The sequence below is a fragment of the Podarcis bocagei genome (assembly GCF_964188305.1).
Source record: "Podarcis bocagei genome assembly, chromosome: 2".
Lineage (NCBI taxonomy): Eukaryota > Metazoa > Chordata > Lepidosauria > Squamata > Lacertidae > Podarcis > Podarcis bocagei.
This window is the reverse complement of record NC_138126.1, coordinates 21,275,883-21,291,776: the sequence shown is the minus strand read 5'-3', so window position 1 is coordinate 21,291,776 and position 15,894 is coordinate 21,275,883. Positions and strand designations below refer to the sequence as shown.

The following is a 15,894-nucleotide window of genomic DNA, read 5'->3' as shown; positions in this document are numbered from 1 at the left end:
CTTTGGCCACCTCATGAGAAGAGAAGACTCGACTTCCGGGGTCGGCGCCATCGGTAATGGTGGATTCCCTCTAACTTTGAGGGATTAAGCTTTGCGGAAATTGGGTCTTGCCGCTACGGCAAAGCGGGGACCCCTCTAAAAATCACAGGCGGGTGAAGCCTGTGACCGTGGGACTCGGTGGACACCTTCAGTGCCCCCCCAATTCAGCGCCCCACCTGGAAAGTCGACTGAAAAGGATTATAATCCTAACATCAATACAAGAGATCTCCCTCCCTTGGTTGGAGGAGGGGGGGAAGGGAGAAGTAAATTTTCCTGCAAAAAGAGAGGAAAGGAAACAAAAGTCCACCGCTTAAAGCCTGGGAACGGGCTGCCAATGGACAATAAGATTGCCGCATTGTGAAGCGCGCTGCTTATGGACAATGTAATTTTTGACAGCTAACTCTGCAAGAGAGATACATTGTTTCTGACTGGTTTCTCCTGATTTTAAGGTAACAAAACTAACTGAAATTGAAACTGTTGCTTATTTTGTTAAATGGGGGACTAGAAAAAGTTATTTTAATGCAACAAGTATTGACTGTTACTGTGTCCCCCTAGAGGAAGTTTGAAATTGTTACAACAACTGGCCAGGGGCATTTTCCACTTCAAAACAAACTCTGGCCGTGGGATCGACCTTGGGCTCCAGTTAAAGTGTTATGGCAGATGGAAAAGAAAAAATAGATTTGCTTCAAGAAAAAACAAGAAGGTCTGGTAAATCGTGGCAGCAGCGAAGAGCATCAGCATCTGGCCCTTCTGCACCACCAGGGGCAGCATCTGTTCAACTTAAATCAAAAGGAATGGTATCTGAAGATGTTTTAGCTCTGGCATTAGGCAAAGATTGGGTCAAGAGTTTATCTCATCGGACAAGGTTAAAAAAAGAGGAGTAGCGATTTATGCAAAAGAGAGCCTATCACCGAAATTTATCTTCAAAGATGATCAAGGAAGATTTGTGGCAATTGAAATTCAAACACAAGGAGAGAAATTTTTGATAGGAGTTTATGCACCAAATGAGGGGAAATCTGAATTCTTTAAAAAGTTGCATGAGACCTTGTTGGACTATCTGGACTATAATATCATCATGATGGGAGATATGAATGGAGTGGTATCTACAAATATGGACAAGGCACAGAGACAGGTAGTTACCAAGGATGGCAGACTACCAAAAACCTTTTTTGAGATGACTGACAATATGGACTTAGTTGACATTTGGAGAACAAAGAACCTCTTGGGTAGAGAGGGAACTTTCTTCTCTGAAGCCAAAATGACATGGACAAGAATTGACCAAATTTGGATAAGTAGAGGACTGGCTCCAAAGACTAGAAAAGTGGAAATTTGTCCTAAAACTTGCTCCGACCATAATGCTGTGAAAATGGAGATGAAACTTAACACCGATTGGCTCCTTCAGATGGAGGATGACTGACACCTTGTTTAGAGACGAAGAGGTTACCAAGAAGGCCCCAAAAACTTTGAGAGATTATTTTGAGATAAATATGAATACTACCATTGAAAAAAGAGTAATCTGGGACGCAAGCAAAGCGGTTATGAGGGGGTTTCTGATTCAACAGAATGCAATAAAGAAGAGAACTCAAAATGAGAAAAAAGATAAAATTTTGGAGAAAATAAAAGAAGGTGAGAAGAAACTGAGAGGGAAACCAAAGTCACAAGAGATTCTGAGAGAAATAAAGCTACATCAAGTTCAATATATGAAAATGATGAATCAGGAAATAGAGTGGAAAATTAAACAGATGAGACAAAAGACATTTGAATCGGCTAATAAATGTGGGAAATTGTTAGCCTGGCAAATAAAAAAAGACAAAAATTTAACACCATTACAAATTTGGAAGTGGAAGGAAAGAATATACAGAATCCAGTGGAGATTAGAAAATGTTTCCAGAGATACTTTAAACAATTATATACACAAGGGCCACAGAAAGAGATTGATATAGATCAATTTTTAAAAACAAATGCACTACAAAAAATCTCTCAAGAAAATAAGTTAACGTTGAACTATAAAATAACAGAACAGGAGGTAGAAGGTGCTATCCAGAATATGCAACTGGGTAAATCTCCAGGGCTGGACGGTTTAACTTCAAGATATTATAGATCTTTGAAAGATTGGATAATTCAACCACTAAAGGAAGTTTATAATGGAATTTTGGAGGGGGGAAAAGCACCAGCGCCATGGAAGGAAGCTTACATTACACTTATACCGAAAACTGAGTCTGAGAAGACACAACTTAAGAACTACCGCCCCATATCTCTGCTTAATGTGGATTACAAAATCTTTGCAGATATTTTGGCTAAAAGATTAAAAAAAGTACTAGTGGAAGAGATAAAGACCAAGCAGGCTTTCTCCCGGGCAGACACTTGTCTGACAACACGAGGCATATCATTAATATTTTAGAAAAATTACAAGTGAACATTAATACTAAAGCAGTTTTGATATTTGTGGATGCGGAGAAAGCTTTTGACAACATTTCTTGGAGTTTTATGAAGAAAAATCTTCAAGGGATGGGGTTGGTCAAGGTTTTGGAAATGGTATAGGTGCAATTTATTCAGAACAAAAGGCTAAACTAATTGTTAACAATGTGGTGACGGAGGAATTTAAGATAGAGAAAGGGACACGACAAGGTTGCCCAATTTCCCCATTGCTCTTTATTTTGGTCCTGGAGGTTCTCCTAAATATGATCAGAAGGGACCAACTGGTTAAAGGTATATAATTTGGAGCCAAATTGAAAGCTTTTGTATACAATCTAGTACTGATATCACAGGAGCCAGAATCTAGTACTAAAAGAGTATTGGAATTGATTCAAGAATTTGGTCAGGTTGCAGGATTTAAGTTGAATGAGTTAAAAACTAAAGTTCTAGAGAAAAATCTAACACCGATTGAGAAAGAGAGGTTTCAGACGGAGACAGGTTTAACATTGGTTAAGAAAGTAAAATACCTGGGGGGTTAATATGACTGCTAAGAACTTGAATTTATTTAAAGATAACTATGAAAAATGTTGGTCAGAAGTGAAAAAGGATTTAGAAATATGGTCAAATTTGAAGCTTTCCTTGCTAGGCCGTATTGCTGCTATAAAAATGAATGTATTGCCCAAGAATGTTGTTTTTGTTTCAGTCATTGCAAATTTTGGACAAAATGGACTGTTTCAAGAAGTGGCAGAGAGATATTTCTAGATTTGTCTGGCAGGGCAAGAAGCCCAGAATAAAATTTAAAATACTAACTGATGCAAAAGAAAGAGGTGGATTTGCCCTGCCAGACCTTAGACTTTATTATGAATCAGCAGCATTTTGCTGGCTGAAAGAATGGCTGCTTCTTGAGAACACAGACATTTTGGATTTAGGTTTCAATAATGTATTTGGGTGGCATGCATATTTGTGGTATGACAAGGTCAAAGCACATAAAGCATTTAAAAACCATATTGTCAGGAAAGCATTGTTCAATATCTGGATAAGATATAAAGATTTGCTTGAAAATAAAACCCCAAGGTGGCTATCACCGATGGAAGCGAAGGCTCAGAAAAAGCTCAATATGGAGGCCAAATGGCCGAAATATTGGGAGATTTTGGAACAAGAAGGAGATAAATTGAAATTGCAGAGTTTTGAGAAACTTAAAAGATAAAGTGCGAGATTGGCTCCATTATTATCAAATAAGGGAGGCTTATAATCTGGACAAGAAAATTGGCTTCCAGGTGGAAAAATCAAAATTGGAAACAGAACTGTTAGATCCCCAAACTAAGATATTATCAAGAATGTATAACTTGCTGTTGAAATGGAATACTCAGGATGAAACGGTGAAATCTGCTATGATAAAATGGGCACAAGATGTCGGACATAACATTATGTTGGCTGACTGGGAACAGTTATGGACCACAGGTATGAAATTTACAGCATGTAATGCATTAAGAGAGAATATTATGAACACCAGTCATGAACATGACACCAGTCAAGCTTGCAAAAATCTACCATTTGCCTGATAATAAATGTTGGAAATGTAAAGAAAATGAAGGTACATTCTTTCACCTCTGGTGGACGTGCTCAAAGATCAAGGCTTTCTGGGAGATGATATATAATGAAATGAAAAAGGTATTTTAATATACCTTCCTCAAGAAACCAGAGGCCTTTCTCTCGGGCATGGTCGGCCAATTGGTGTTAAAGAAGGATAGAACTTTTTTATGTATGCTACAATAGCAGGAAGAATACTCATTGCAAAGTATTGGAAGACACAAGATCTACCCACCCTGGAAGAATGGCAGATGAAAGTTATGGACTATATGGAATTGGCGGAAATGACCGGCAGAATCCGAGACCAGGGAGAAGAGTTGGTGGAAGAAGATTGGAAGAAATTTAAAGACTATCTACATAAACACTGCAAAATTAATGAATGTTAGAATGATGTTGGCATGAAGTTAAGTGGTTCTAGCAGCAATGCTATAAAGGAGTATGTAAAAATGGATTGTTATCAGATGAGAATGTAAAGATATAATACATTCAGGTAGAGGAATAAGATAAAAACAAGGAGGGAGAAGATTTGCTGATTTAACTAACTGAACTGGAATACAAAAAAGGGAGCTGTGAGGAGGTCAGGGAAACAAGTAAACGAAAGATAAGATATGAAAAGATTGATTTGATTTTAATTGTTTTTTGCTTTTCTGTATTTTGTAATTTTTTCTTTTCTCTCTTTTTTTCTTATTTTGCAACTTTTTTCTAATCTTTCTTTAAACTTTAATAAATATCTTTAAAAAAGAAGAAGAAGAAAAGACTCCCTGGAAAAGACTCTGATGTTGGGAAAGATAGAGGGCACAAGGAGAAGGACGACAGAGGACGAGATGGTTGGACAGTGTTCTCGAAGCTACAAACATGAGTTTGATCAAACTGCGGGAGGCAGTGGAAGACAGGAGTGCCTGGCATGCTCTGGTCCATGGGGTCACGAAGAGTCGGACATGACTAAACAACATACAAACATTATGTACAATCTCTTAACAGGTAGAAAAAACAAAATGATTGAAAATAGAAAATTTATAAAGAAAGAAAAAAATAAAGAATTAAAAAAGATAAGAAACCAAGAAATAATAGTAAGGAAAAAAGACAAAGTTATTTACATAGTAAAACTACTCATCGGCACAATCATTCCCATCCCGCTCATTCTACTGTTTGATATAACATACTTTTTAAAACAGGCTTACATTATATAATACCATTTCTTTCTGCTTTGTATACATTCCTTTTGATCTTTTTCTTTACAAATATCACTCAATTTCTGCTCATATGGAGTTATTTGTACAATAAGGTTTTACATAATTCTGAAATATTATCCATTCTCTATTTGTTTTTGTTTCCATATTCCTCTAACTGATCTCGTCAGTTTTGCTAATTGTAGATATCATGAGTATCTGCCAATCTGTAATCTCTGGGTGCGTTTCATTTTTCCAGCTCCTTGCTATAAGGGTTCTAGCTGCTGTTATACCATACATAAACAATGATCTTAGAACTTTTTAAATTTCTAATGGTAATATACCAAGTAGGAAAATCTTTGGGTTTTTTTTTTAAAAAGTAATTTTAAATAGTTTCTTAAACTCGTTCTAAATATCATTCCAGTATTTGCCAATGGCTACACTGGTCCACCACGTATGATAGTATGACCCCTCCTTTTTTTTACATCTCCAACAGGTTGATGTTTTCCCTTTATACATTTTAGCAAGCTTTTTTCGGGTAAGATGCCATCTATATACCACTCCCTGCAAGGCCTTTCCCACCTGGCCTAGGGGGCGGGGCCCAGACTCACCCAGCCCTACTATGTTAAATATGTATTCTGTAGTTGACCTTTGTAATGTGTTGTTTTGAAATCTTTAAGATAATAGTTTAGTTTTCTGTTACGTTGCTTTGACTGTATACTCTATATTTCACATTTTCCACATTGTTTTATTTACCATATTTTTCGCTCTATAACACGCACCCGACCATAACACGCACGTAGTTTTTAGAGGAGGAAAACAAGGAAAAAAATATTCTAAACGAAACAGTGGATGTATGATTTTTGTGGTTCATTCTGTGGCCACAGACATGTGATCTGATGGTGAGTTTGGGGTAGCCCAATGCAAAAATTCTGAGGATCCATGTGGATCTGTGCTTTGTAACCGCGTTTTTGCACCACTGCAGCCCCAGGCAACAGTGAGTGCGTGATTTTTTTGGTGCAAACTGTAGCCATGGACATGCTATGTGATCTGATGTGAATTTGGGGTGACCCAGTGCAAAAATCCTGAGGATCCATGTGGAGCTGTGCTTTGTAACCACGTTTTTAGTGGGGAGGGAAGGAAAGCACTCAAGGGACAAGGAGCACGCATGGGGTGAAGGCTCCTCTCCTCTCCCTCTTTGCTCCTTTAAAGCAAGCAGGCTCTGCTTTTCTTCCTCCTCCCCAGCTCACCCCCCCCAGCTTAGCGAGCTGAAAATCTTTCCTGCTATTTAGCAAGCTGAGTGTTGAGGAGAGAGGGACAGAGAGCCTGCTTGCTTTAAAGGAGCCAAGCGGACACTCGTGTAAGCGGCTCCTCTCCTCTCCCGCTTTGCTCCTTTAAAGAAACAGGCTCTCTGTCCCTCTCTCCTCCCCTCTCAGCGGCTCTTCTCCCGCTTTGCTGTTTCAAAGCGAGCCACGGAGGAGGGAAGCATTCTCTCCGTAACACGCACAGACATTTCCCCTTACTTTCTAGGAGGGGAAAAATGTGTGTTATGGAGCGAAAACTACGGTATGTTTTTTGATTCAGTATGCTGTAAATCACTTTGAGGTTTTTCTTAAAATTATAGTGGTATAGAAATTAAATTAAAAAAGTATAGAGCAGGGATATCCAACATGGGGTTACTCAGATGTTGGGCAACAACTCCCATGAGCCTCAGCCCAGATGGTCAAGGTTGATGAGAGGTGTAGTTCAAAAGCTCAAGGGTGGAAAATCTCACCCGTATACAATCCCGTATACAAATAGCCAATACAATTTCCTAGCTGCCAGCCTTTATGTGGCCAAAATGGAACCCTTCTTCCAAGGAAGAGAGGGAGGTACCAGTAACCTTGAGGCAGCTCCATTGGTTACGTATATCCAATAAATTTTTAGGTGGGGGGAAAAGATAGCCAAAGCCACGCAATGAGAACTGCACATGCTCAGTGGATACAGAAAACTGGCTGTGGGGGTGGGGCGCTGGTTGACAGCAGGAATGGAAAACTGGAGAGGGATGGATAGCAGTGGAGTGTGCTGGAAAAGGGAAATTTTTGGATCAGAAGCACTCAGTGCCTCAGCATTTTCATCCATGTCTTTACTGGACAGGCTGCTCTGGTGCACTGGAGATAGAGAGAGTACCTTGCCTTCAACTTCTTCTCAATGGCAGCATTCACCTCCCATTATCCAGAGCCATAGATGACGATTGCTGAGCCTGATGGGGGTTGTAATTCAGCAACATCTGGAGGGCCAGAGGTTCCCACACTTACTTGCAGGCTCCGTCCTAAGACCGAGTTCATCAGTGTTGGGTCCTTGTTGACTAAGAGCCCCGGGGATGATGGGAGTTGTAGTCCAACAACATCTAGGGACCCAAGATTGAATGACACCGGCTTGTAGGGTATATTGCTGCCTAGGCTAAGCAGTCCTAGGTCTTGGTAGGAGGCCACACGTATACCACCTTGAGTTTCGTGATGGAAGAAGGGAAGGATATGGCAGCAGAAAACTAGAATGTTTCTTAAATAAATCAAGGCCCATGGTTGCTTTTTGCTAAGCCCTGCTATATAGGCCTGCAGGACTCAGTCTCATGTTGGATTTTGGGCAGGGGGAAGTGTGTTGCCAGGATACTTTTTTCATCCTGCTTGCATTCTTTGTGTATAAAGAATGTAAATAATTTTAACTGATTTTAATAGCGTTCTGATACTGCTTTTAACTGCTGAGGGTGGGGCCTTATAATGAAGGGTGGCAACAAAATAATAATCTGAATACAGTGCTCTGCATTGGGATGCAAAAGGGGCAAGCTAGGATGAGTTTCGTTTGCCTAACTGGGCTCCCAAAATTGTTTCCTCTGGTAATGACACACGGCATGAGCCTCACAGAAGTGAGTGAAAAGCAAAATGAAAGCTATTCAATTAGCTAACCTTGACCGTGGCAGAAATGCATTTTCCCACCTTCCCTTGAAACAGCCTTGCCCTACAATGCTGTGTCAGAAGCTGTCCATGGCAACGATCCCAGATCTCAGAAGGCAGGCAGTGGGGACGAGTGCTGTGTTGCCCTGTGAGGAACACAAAACGGCACTGGAGGCTGCCATTGTGGGCTCCATTGTGTTCACTGTCACCCCTGATTGCTTGCCTTCTCCACATCCACACCACATTTAAATCACTCTAGTACCACTTCAGTCAGTCATGGATTCCCCCAAAGCATTCTGGGAGCTGTAGTGAGTCTGGCTGGCTGTTGCTGTTGCTGCTTGTCACTGTTCACTGTTTCTGTGTGTCTGTGAGCAGAATACAGGACACTGCAAATGACACAGGGTGCATAAGCCAGACAGAGAGTGATCCCTCCCTATACATGTAAATAGAGAGACTTCTGTTCAGGAGATTTCTGTATAAAGAACTCTTTATAGAGGGGAAAATAGGGACTAAGTGAGGTTGGAGTGGAACTGTTATGTACTGAAGTTCTCACCCTGGGCCAGCAGGGGGGTACTGTAGGTAGTTTTCACTCAGGTCCGCGTCAGTTATTTTAGGCGGGAATCCCTCGGTTGTTGTTGCTACAATGTTGACAGCTGGCTGCCTATAAAAGCAGGCTGGCTGAGCTGTTTGCTGTTCAGTTTCTATTCCAGCTTACAAAATAAAGAGCTGCTTTGGAGAAATCGCTGTCTCGTCTGCCATGTCTACCCGCTATTTAACACTGGCGACGAGGATGGGATCGGTGGACATCAGAGCACAGCCAGATGCGGCCATCCTCTGAACTGAGCTGAATCACAGAGCGAAATCACTGAGCGAAATCACTGGACAGAACCAATTCAGAGCTGACTGTTCTGGCGAGAGCACTGTGTTCCATCCATCGCCCTTCTCTCCGGCATCGGAATCATGGCTTCACTTGTGCCTCTACTGCCGTTTGCGCCAGCCTCTGAATCATGGGACTCCTACCTTGCTCGGTTTGACTGCTACCTCCAAGCCAACGAGCTGACAGCAGTATCAAAGGATCGGAAGCGGGGCCTATTCCTCAGCCTCTGTGGGCCTGAGGTGTTTGAGACGGCCTGAGCATTGGTTGCGCCTGAAGCAGTCCAGGCAACACCGTGGGACACAATCCAAGAGAAGCTCCGCATCCACTACGCACCAAAGCCGTCCAAGATTGCTGCCCGCCATGCGTTTTACCACCAGAACCAGGCAGAGGGGGAGTCAATCAGCAACTACACCACTGCCCTCAGACAGGCTGCCATGCACTGTGAGTTCTGAGACTTAGACGATGCCCTGATGGATCGAATCGTCTGCGGGGTCCGGGACATCCATCTGCAACGGCGTCTCCTCGCCAAGCCAGACCTCACGCTACAGAAAGCCATTGAGGAGGCTGTGGCCTCAGAAGCTGCTGGAGATCTGCAAGTCCAGCAGTCCGTGTCTTGCTAGGAAGCCAGTTCCAGTGCATCATGAAGAGGCCAGCAGTGATGAGGCATCCTCCAGTGAAGACGATGACGTGCACCAGACAAAGCAGTAGCGCAGGAAGTTCCAACAGAAGTCCAAGGGCCAACCGGAATGTGCCGGCTGCGGAGGCAACCATTCCCGTGCCAAGTGTCGATTCAGAGACGCCATCTGTAGGAAGTGTTCCAGAAGGGGCCACATCGCTAAGGTCTGCCGATCGGCTCCATCTGACACCCCCCCTTCACTGACTCGCAAGTCCAAGTCTTCACTCCAGTCTGCCAAGGAAAGCTGTTTCGCTCTCACCAACTGCCGCTGCCCGTCTGGAACCACAATTGGCCAAACCGACCCGCCTACGCGACGCAAGCTGAACGTCACGGTGCTCATTGAAGGAGCTCCATGTGACATGGAGATTGACACCGGGTCTGCCCTGTCCATCGTGTCTTGGAGCGCCATCAAAAGACTGGTACCCAGAGTGTCCAAAAGGCAACTCGACTTTCACCGCGTACACCTGAGACTACCAGGGAAACGACATTCCCGTGGTAGGCGTTGGCCGGTTCCAGATTGCCTTCAAGGATTTTTCGGGCCTGCTCCGACTGGTGGTGGTCGAAGGTCAGTGGCCAAGCCTCCTAGGGCTAGACTGGTTTGATGCCCTTGGCCTGGAAGTCACCGGCATCAACTGCATCTCTAACGCAGAGACTGAGGGTCTGGTCAAAGACTTTGCCGAGGTTTTTGATGGCACTTTGGGGCAATATACAGGTACGCCCATCTCCTTTAGCCTTGATCCACAAGTCGCCCCCATCAAGCTAAAGCCACGCCGGGTTCCCTTTGCTCTCAAGGCTAAGGTGGATGAACAACTGGCCCAAGGAGTTTTGGAGCCGGTGGACCACGCCAAGTGGGAAACCCCCATCAGGGGTCAGACGGGTCAGTGAGAATCTGCGCCGACTACAAGTGCACGATCAACAAGGCACTTCAGCAGCACGCTTATCCGGTTCCTGTTGTCCAACACCTGCTGCATTCCCTGGGTGAGGGTAAGGTCTTCGCTAAGCTGGACCTTGCCCAAACCTATCAACAAATGCCCGTCGGTGATGCCACTGCTGAAGCCCAGACGATTGTCACCCACCAAGGGGCATTCCGTTGCCGCCAGTTGCAGTTCGGGGTGAGTGTGGCTCCTGGCATCTTCCAAAGCCTTATGGCGTGTCTCCTGCAAGGGCTTCCGGGCGTGGTACCATATTTTGATGACATCTTGGTGTCCGCAGACTCACACCAGCAGCTGTTCGAGCGCCTCCATTCCATGCTGACCAGGTTCCAAGAGGCCGGGCTCAAGGTAAAGAGGGAGAAGTGCCAGATCGCCGTTCCACAGGTAGAGTTCCTGGGCTATCTTATCGACGCCTCCGGCCTTCACCCAACCACATCCAAGATCCGCGCTATCCAGCAGGCCCCCATCCCAAAGAACAAGACGGAGTTGCAGGCGTTCCTGGGGCTGCTGAACTTTTATAACATGTTCCTGCCCCACAAAGCCATGGTGGCTGAGCCTCTTCACCGACTCCTCAGCACAAAGACGCCTTGGTCCTGGGGTCATCGGGAGACGGCGGCCTTCAACACGGTCAAGGCTCTCCTTTCATCGGACAGTGTGCTGGTACAGTACAGTGAAGCCAGGCCGCTGGTCCTTGCCTGTGACGCCTCACCTTTTGGCATCGGCGCTGTCCTTAGTCACCGTTTTCCAGACGGAAGAGAAGCACCGCTCGCCTACTTTTCCAGGACACTATCTCCAACGGAACGGAATTACAGCCAGCTTGACAAGGAGGCACTGGCACTTGTGGCTGGAGTGAAGAGGTTCCATGAATACCTCTATGGCAGGACTTTGGACCTCATTACTGACCACAAGCCACTCCTGGGCCTCCTCACTGGTGATCGTCCAACTCCACCGGTCCTCTCACCGCGCATGCTGCGATGGTCTGTTTTCCTGGCTGCCTACCACTACCGGCTCGTCCATCGCCCGGGGAAATCGATGGGCCATGCTGACGCCCTCAGCCGTTGCCCTCTTCCAGTGTTTGTGGAAGACCCGGCTCCAGCTTCATCGCTCCTCCTGATTGAGGATCTTCCGGCAGCGCCTATATCGGCTGCCACTGTGGCCTCCGTATCTGCCCAGGATTGCACCATCAGCCGTGTGCTCAACTGGGTGTGGAGGGGGTGGCCACAAGGGCCTTTTGCATTGGAGTTCCAGCCCTTCGCAACCAGACAACATGAACTTTCGGCTCATCGCGGCTGTCTGCTGTGGGGAGACCGCGTCATGATTCCCCAAAGACTCCGTCAACGCATCCTGGAGGCTCTGCACGTTGGCCACCCGGGAATTGTCAAAATGAAGGCGTTGGCTCGGTGTTACATCTGGTGGCCTAACATGGACGATGCCATCACTGCCTGGGTGTCCGCCTGTCAAGCGTGCCAAGAATCGAGGCCTGCACCACCGGCAGCTAAGGGACACACCTGGGAGATGCCAAAGACACCCTGGTTGAGGGTGCACATCGATCTGGCTGGCCCCTTTCACGGCTGGACCTTTATGGTAGTGGTGGACGCCTATTCCAAATGGCTGGAGGTGGCCCTGATGCCCTCCACCACTACCGAGGCCGTCATCCGGGTGCTGCGAGGCCTGTTTGCGACGCATGGGTGTCCTGATGTCCTTGTCTCCGACACCCTTTCATCCATCCAGCCACGGGCAAGCAGAGAGGATGGTGTGCTCGGCAAAAGAGGCACTGGTACGCCTGGACCGGGGAGACTGGCATGAGCGGGTCGCCGAATACTTGTTCGTGCAACACATCACCCCTCATGCGGCCACAGGGCGAAGTCCTGCTGAACTGCTTATGGGCCGCCACCTCAGGTCACCGCTTGACCGGCTGCACCCGGACTTTGCCGTGGCCGAACCCCCAGGCTCTGCCAACACGCCACGGTCATTTGTTCCAGGAAACCAGGTCTTTGCCCGGAACTATGTGGGGGACATTCCTTGGGTGCCAGCCACAGTAGTGGGAGTCACTGGACCTCGCTCGTACCAGGTGGCACTCGAAGAGGGACGCTTGTGGCGCCGGCACATAGACCAGCTTAGGTGCAGGGTTGGGGGCTTGGACACTACCGTGGTGCCCCCAACTGCGCTTGTGGCTCCAGAAGAGCATAGGCGCCGACTCCATGGGGCTTGAGGGGGCCCGAGCCCCCTCAAAAATTCGTTTGGGGGGGCTCCGCCCCCCCAATAATCTCGGGCGCCCCTCCAGCAGAGCGCCGCCGCCGCGCTGGCTCTGCCTGTCGACGCTTGGTGCATCCGCGGCTTTTATAGGGCGCCCGGCGCGCACCAGCTCGATAACGGGCACCGGCGCGGCGGGGGGCGCCGGGCCGGGGGAGGGGGCGGCCGGCCTGTCTCCTTGGCAACCCCATTGAGCAGCGCCGGCTCCCCCGGGAGGGCCATCCCCCCGCGCCGCCGATCGCCAACACCACCGACGCTGTGGCTGCCCGAGCCTGAGCCAAAGCCCGAGCCAGAGCCCGAGCCCAAGCCAGTCAGGAAGGAAGGAAGGAAGGAGAAATGGGGAGGGAGACGAGGGAGGAAAATTGCGCGCAGGGTGAAGAAAGGAGAAGGGCGAACGAGACGAGCTTCCAACCCAAAAAAGGGCTGGAAGACTGGGAGGATGAAGGATCGGGAAAGAAAGCGACGCCTTCCCCGCCCGCGACGTCGCCCGCTTGTCATTGGCAGCGCAGCGGGCGCCCAGAGGGACTGGGCACCGGCGCAGGGCCGCTCCGCAGCCGCGGAGGACAGCTGCGCGGCTAGCAAGGCACGCCGCGTAGAGCGCCGCCCTTGTGTGGCCCGGTGGCCAGGCAAGCTCGGGCGGGGACCCCCATGAGAATCTAAGACGGGAGAAGAGGGCAGAGCAAAGGGGGTCCCTTCCCCAACCTCTGGCTCTGAGACTTCCCTGCGCCCCAGAAAAGCGAAAGGATTCTCTCTCTCTTTTTTTAATAAATATTTTATTAAGTTTTCAAATACAAAGTTAGAAACATACACTGAAGAAAAAAGTAAAAGAACAAGAAAAAGAAAAAAAGAAAAAGAAGAAAAGAAAACCAACCATTCAACACATTTTTTATATAACTAACTGGACTTCCTCGCATCTCCCTTACCCTGCATTCTTTATAATAAAGATATCAGCAAATTATTACCTTGTTTCGTACCTTATTTTGTACTTTTCAAATACTATACCTCTAAATTTAACATACTTTTCATCAGTTACTTATATCTTAAATTAAACATAGTATTACCTTAGATTTTGACCTTTTCTTACTTAAAATATAATTTCCTGTTTCCCAAATCTAATTGCTGAAGCTATAGTTTCCGAATCGTGTAAATTTTTAACATTCATACAACTTATATTGTTTTTGTAAATAGTCCTTAAATTTTTTCCAGTCCTCTTCCGTTGTTTCTTCTCCCAAATCTCGGATTCTGCCACTCATTTCAGCCAGTTCCATGTAGTCCATCAATTGTGTCTGCCACTCTTCCAGTGTGGGCAAATCTTGTGTCTTCCAATATTTTGGGATAAGTATTCTTGCTGCTGTAGTTGCATACATAAAGAAAGTTCTGTCCTTCTTTAACACTTTCTGGCCAACAATGCCCAAGAGGAAGGCCTCTGGTTTCTTGGGAAAGGTATACTTAAATACCTTTTTTAACTCATTATAGATAATTTCCCAGAAGGCCTTCACTTTTGGACAAGTCCACCAGAGGTGAAAGAATGTCCCTTCAGCCTCCTTACATTTCCAACATTTATTATCAGACAGGTGATATATTTTTGCAAGCTTGACTGGGGTCATGTACCACCTATAAATCATTTTCATAATATTTTACTTCAAGGCATTACATGCCGTGAATTTCATTCCGGTGGTCCATAACCTTTCCCAGTCCTCAAACATGATGTTATACCCAATATCCTGAGCCCATTTTATCATGGCTGATTTGACTGTCTCATCCTGAGTGATTTTCTCTTCAACCTGCCCTCCATCCTCTTGCGGAAAACTCTTTGCCTGCCCTGCCCGTATCTCGTTTTTGCTTTTTAATTCCACACACGCACCCTTCGGACTTCGTGGCAATCGGGTGCGCGGGTGCGTTTCCTAAGAGAGTGAGGACCCCCGCCTCCTCCCCACCTGCTCCCTCGCCAGCCAGCCAGCCGCACGCCCTAGCCGGAGAGCCCCGGCCGTCCCCGTCGCGCAATCGGCTGGATCTCCCTTCAGCAGGCCGTGCTCACAACTCGGCCCAGGGACCCCCAGCAGCGGATCTCCGGCCCAGCTGAAGAATCCGGCAACAAGCCCCCTCCTCCCCAATTGCTCCGCCGAAATACGCTCCAAAACCCCCCAGATAGGCCGCCGGCCGCCAAGTCTCGTGGCGCCCTGAGCGAGGGTCTCTCCCCAACACCGCCACCTCGAACTGCGTTCTCCCGGCTACCCGAGCGAACCAGTGGCAGGACCCCGGTATGGGCCCCCCCAATATTTTTTATAAGTCGGCGCCCCTGCAGAAGAGACACTTACAGATGGCGAGGATCCACCTACACCTCCCTCGCAAACTGCCAGCATGGAGCTGAACCAAGCTGCTTCAGAGGGTCTGCCAGACTTACCACAGACTCAGACCACTCCACTTGCGGAGGCTCCACCCACAGCAGCGGATCCAGGGGATTTGGTTTCAACGCCACCTAGGGTCGCACCACAGCCTCAGCAAGAATTGTGTGGCCCCCGGACTTGGCTATCAGTCCCCGGCGGTCTGGCAGAGTTTCCAAGCGCCCAACTTATTTAAAGTACCATGTTGTTGGACATGTATCGCTGTTGGTCTAAGTATGGGAAATGTAACCGATATGCTTTTGTACCTAATTGAACCATTACGTGTAGTGCTGTGTATAAGGAAACCATTATGGTTGTAACTTAACGCTTTATCTCGGTGGGGAGGGGTGTTATGTACTGAAGTTCTCACCCTGGGCCAGCAGGGGGATACTGTAGGTAGTTTTCACTCAGGTCCGTGTCAGTTATTTTAGGCGGGAACCCCTCGGTTGTTGTTGCTACAATGTTGACAGCTGGCTGCCTATAAAAGCAGGCTGGCTGAGCTGTTTTCTTTTCAGTTTCTATTCCAGCTTACAAAATAAAGAGCTGCTTTGGAGAAATCGCTGTGTCGTCTGCCATGTCTACCCACTATTTAACAGGAACCATGTTTTTATTGGCACTGGGAGAGA

General features: G+C 46.8%; 1 protein-coding gene across 4 annotated transcripts in view; it reads left to right on the top strand.

Moving 5' to 3' along the window:
* The window catches only part of LOC308580735 (uncharacterized protein), a 250,451-nt gene that overhangs the window by 41,566 nt on the left and 192,991 nt on the right, over window positions 1-15,894 (top strand). The window lies entirely within an intron of this gene.